This window comes from Canis lupus, chromosome 10, assembly GCF_003254725.2.
Source record: "Canis lupus dingo isolate Sandy chromosome 10, ASM325472v2, whole genome shotgun sequence".
NCBI lineage: Eukaryota > Metazoa > Chordata > Mammalia > Carnivora > Canidae > Canis > Canis lupus.
Genome location: NC_064252.1, coordinates 39734851 through 39740027, shown reverse-complemented (window position 1 = coordinate 39740027; position 5177 = coordinate 39734851). Strand labels below are relative to the sequence as shown.

The following is a 5177-nucleotide window of genomic DNA, read 5'->3' as shown; positions in this document are numbered from 1 at the left end:
GGAACAGAGCGGGGCACACGAGAAGTTTGGACTTGAGACGTGTTCTGGGCCACCGGGCACACCTCTCGGCAGGGCCTTGCCAGTGCGCCTGCGGGAGGGGAAGGGTGGGAGACACCGAGGGGAGGTTTGGTACTAGATCCACATGTCTGAATGCTTTGAGAAATGAGTAGTTTCACAAAAGGCAGCAGAGAAACGGGTGTGTTTATTCCTGCTTCCCAAGTGTGGCTTGTTGTTTTTTCTTTCTTTCTTTCTTTTCTTTCTTTCTTTTTTTTTCCCCCCTCTCAAGATCAAGTTTGCCATTCAAAGTGATTGGCAGTTGTCCTCGTGAAAGGGAACAGACATGAGCCATTCTCTAGAAACATTGACTCTCCATCACCTCCACAGCTGAGAAACCCCCTCTGTAGGTGTTTCCCCCCGCCAAAAAGTGGCTTTGTTACTGGAAGGGACAGAGATGGCAAGATGGCAGACGTGATTTATTTATCATAATTGATTTCTTATAATTGTTTTGAGGATGCTCCCAAAGGAAGGAGAGCTTCTCTGGTTTCTTTTAACAGTGTGGCTCTGATTGCCCTGATGCCTGCCTGGGACATCTGACTCAAGGTCTGTTGGTAAATGGTGAGGCCGAATGAATGTCAGGATGCCACAGAGGCTTGCTACCTGAAACCCATTCAGGTGGTTCTGCCCATCTCTGGTTTCACTTACCAAAAAAAAAAAAAAAAAAAAAAGCATTTCAACAAAAATATTGACTTCCTAGCTCCCTGAGGGTTTCTGGTATTAGTTTGCTATAAGTAGCTCATGATTTAGAGTACAAAGGCATTTCCAGAATGCATGTTTAACAAAATGACATAGCAGATAATTGAAATTTATTTGCAATTTTCAAACTACAATAAACACAATTCTCCTTTTCTTTCATTAATAATCGCACGGCTAATGCATAGCAATCCCTCTGCAGCTTTTACAAGCAAACTTGAGCTGCTGTGTTGTAATAGCTGGAAAAGTTAATGTAGCTTAAACAAGGTTCCTAATTGTCCCTGTCTCTGTCATATTTGTCTACTTGAATGGTCCTAAATACCACAGCGATTAATTACTACAGAGCAGGTATTACAAGATGTTATCATCCTTCCCCAACTGTCTGGGTGAATGGAGAGAAGCAGGAGATTGTTCCAGTGTTTCATCTTTGCTCTTCCTGTAAGGCACTTTAACCAGAAGATTTAACGTGTCAAAGTTAACTGCGTTCTCTAGCAGATATTCACATTCTAATTAAAGATTAAGAACGTAGTACATTACACTGTGATTTGTCATACATGGCTTGTTAAATAGGAAACCTACCGGGATTCCCTAACATTTTATAAACATTATTCAGGGCTTTTAATGTGGGCAAAGAGAAAGATGATTCAACTGCATTGCAGTATGGAAAGCAGGTCGCCCTCCACCCCCCCTCCCTACCCCCCCACCCCCAATAAATAACAAAACCGGAGAACTTGGGCAGTTTGGAAACTGCTTTTGCTGTGGAGATTTTGTTCAAACCATGAATCACCTCTGGTTTGTATGTGATGGTGAAGGGGGAGATCCTAATGATTATCCCTCGGCGTTTTTTTTTTTTTTCCCCCTACTTTTGCTTTTTGCTGTCAGCTAAGTAGAGGAAGGTAAGAGTCTTTGTTTGAATTAGAGTGCCAAAGGACGGAATAAAGATGAAACAGTGTTTCAATATGCAGCCTGAGCTTTTCAGTTGATTCTCAACGCCCTGATCCGCACCGTTTCTAGCACTGGTGGCACAGGACTGGTTCACATCCTATGATTGCCTGAGGAATAAATTAATGAGGTTACTGAGACACTGAACATTTGCATATTCACGGATGCTTATTAGGTAGAAAGTGAATGCCAGGTGCACTGAATTTGGGGGAGACAGGATTTGTTAAGAATTAACATCTTTCCGTTCCTCAGAAAAGGGGTGTCTTGTCACTAAAAATAATATGCAGGCAAAACTCCTGCCTAATAACTATCTGAATAATTACGATACAACAGAAAGCCAAGGCAAAGGGGGTCTTGCCTGAGAGCAGCAGAGAAGCCACTGCAGTGCCCTCGTTATAGGGAGACCTGGATGCGCTGGTCCTGGAGCGTAAAGGAAACAAATGCCCTGCTCTATTTGGATTTTAGGCTTTAATTATGCTGGTGGCGTGCACAGCCGAACACGATGCCATCTTCCCGAATGCAAAATTATCAATTTAAAGAGACCTTTACATTTGTAAATATTATTATTGACAGGTCGCCAAGCTAAGCTGGAGCAGGGGAAAGCTTTTCTAAGAAATTCGGTCCGAACCCGAATCGCAGAATTAGTTCTGTTTCTCTAAGGGGTATCGGTCCATAGTTCCGGAGTTGGGGATTTCTGCTGGGGCTGTGTGGAAGCATGTTATTTGAGCTATTTGTATCTCATTATGGAGAGAAGTTTTTATGCTGCTCTGGGTTGTGGCTTGGAGACTGGCTCCTCAGAGCTCAAATGGGCAGATTCCGTAGTCCTCTTGTCCTTAGGAATACTTCGTAAAACAGAATGAGGACTGTCCATGGTTTTCAGAGCACTGAGCAGTGGGACAGCCTGCCTTGCCTTTTTTTTGCTACCATTGTATACAGGTAGGTTTTCTTTCTTTCAATCTTTTTTTTTTTTTTAATTTTATTCCATTTTTCCTCTTTAAAGAAAATGATTGGCAGCATCCAACCTCAAGGAACTGATCTATCAAAATCAAGCTGGGATAAGTATTTCTTTGAGAAATAATATATATTTATCAACAGGCTCTATTCTGCCCCCTTGTTTCACTGTACCTTGCATACCACTTCCCCTTCCTGGCCAAGGCCAGTGATAACCCCGTATTGAGAACATCGTCAGTGTATCTGTGTGTGTGTGTGTGTGTGTGTACATATGTATATGTATATATATATACATACATATGTATAGATATAATTTTTTCAAAGATTCCCTGGTGTGCATTCTATATACATTCTACGGTCCCTTTCCTTGATTTTAAAAATATTTCCAACAGCTAAACAGTATTTTGAAAGATATTTTCCCTGTTTTTAAAAACAGCCTTTAAATATGAACGAGTTAAATGTCTTCCCAGAGAAAAGTCCAAGGGGCTCTCAGTGTTAATTTCAGTATTGCATCAGATCTCAGCTTTTCATTTATTTTGTCGAGGTTCAGGGGTATAGTAATTGTCAGAACAAACCCCTCAAAATATTCTGTGCATGTTTTAAAATTTGATCTGTTCTCTCACACAGATTTTTGATGCATTCATAAATGTACTGAAAAAAATCACACTGATCTCGACGAGACAGAGTTGTAAGCAGGAATCTATATATTTTCATCGAGTATTACAGATCTCTTACTATTCGTGGCTAATATTGTATAAGACATTTTTTTTTAAATGCGTTTCACCCCAAAAGGACCTGCCTGAAAACACACACTGCAGTAAAATCACTGGAGTCCAGGGTTTTTGTCACATACACAGAGCACAGATTTTTTTGATTATGTAGATTTCTTTTCCTACTGCAGTTTCATATGCAAAGCATGCATCAGCCACATCCATGCTATCTCCTAAAGCAGTCATTCTGAAACCCAATCTGGGGACAGTGCAGACTAAATAAAATTTCATTTTGATTTGGCCTCCCGCTGTGAATAGGACTGCTTTGTCTCAGCCGACAGAACCAGCAAGCCAGAAAGGTATGTCCTGTTTTGCATGGCTGATGGTGTGTCTTGAGGCTCAAAATCAGGCCGTCCTGCTCGGGCTCCGCGGCTCCTCCAGTCTGCTTTCTCTTTCACCTTCCATTCGTCTTTTCTCTTTCCCCTTCCATTTGCTCCCGTGCTGCCTGTCGTCTACCTGCAGGGCAGAGCCGTGGCAAACCCACACCGATTGTTTACTTTGGCATATGTTTAATAGCTTGCGTGGCTGTTCGCATTTTTTTTTCACTCTCTTTGTTGGTGGTGGCTTTTTTTTTTTTTTCCTTTTCTGTTTTGGTTTTTGTTTTGTTTTGCTTTCCTTGCCCATCTTCGCTTCCCCCTCTTTCTCAGGGTGTTGAAGACTAAAATACTAACTTAAAAGAAAAATTGTTTGAGTGCTGCTATGATGCTCCAGAGATTTTACTGGAAGATTTGTCATGCTGAATTTTATTGTAAATTTGAGGATGCGTTTAACAGCTTTGAAGGACTTTAGTTTTCATGGCCCTTTTGAGCCTATTTGGTAGAAAAGCAATTGCCCATTTTAGATAAGGGGGAAAATATAAAATAAGGACTCTCTTCCAATGGGATTGAACTGTTTTGCTACCTTGGTGTGTTTTATAAAATGCATCGTGGTGTTTGCCTGAAGAGCTGCTCAATATGATGCTTTGTAAAGTGATGACCTTCATCTGGATGGAGTTCTCTCACTAGAGACTGGATTGTGGCAAATGCTCTTCTTACACTTGTCCCACCTTTTGGAGAATGTATTGACAATTGGGGACAACCTGCTGTGATGTTCTCAGAAGCAGCTCTGGATACAATGGTGAAGGGCCAGGGAGGCTGACAGGGGTGGGAACTCTGCTTTCAAACCCAGTTTCTCCTTGGAGTTGTCATTGCCCTGAATGACCTCATATGATACCATAAGGAAAAGAAGTTTTTCCCTGGTTTACATATTGACCTGTAATTAATAATCTACATTAGATTATGGAAAACTGGTGAAGATGGTTAGAAAGTAAATGAAAATAAATTGCTTAAGAAAAGGGCAAAGAGTGACTGCTCTCTGACTCTGGGCTCAGCATAAGTAATTCCACCTAGGATAGAGAAGAATAGTAATTTAAAAATATATATACTAATTAGCATAAGGGTCCTATCCACTCATCCACCCAGAAGTTAGAAACAAGATAAGTCATGTAGCTTGGTAGACGGTCAGAAATTAACTTTCATAAATCCACGTTTCAGCCATGCCAGTGGTCTGTGGTGAGTTCTTGATGCCATTTCTGAAATTCAGTGGGTGAGGATTTTGTCATTACAACAGATTTTCTTTTTTGCCACAAAATCTTTAAATTCACCATTGTGCATCTGTTAGCCAAGATCCTTGGGCGAGGGGATTCATCAAAAGCTTTAGGAATTTACTGAGAGTTCCCCTACTTACCATGTACAACAGGTTGAAGAATAAAGTAAAAGTTAGTTA

At 41.0% G+C, this 5177-nt stretch overlaps 1 long non-coding RNA gene across 1 annotated transcript; it reads left to right on the top strand.

Annotated features, from left to right (window-relative positions):
• Positions 1 to 2365: 2365 nt before the first annotated feature.
• On the top strand, positions 2366 to 4746 carry LOC112669840 (uncharacterized). The gene is made up of 3 exons (XR_007413570.1): positions 2366 to 2628; positions 3672 to 3712; positions 4061 to 4746. It is a non-coding gene; the product is annotated as an uncharacterized LOC112669840 (long non-coding RNA).
• Positions 4747 to 5177: the final 431 nt, after the last annotated feature.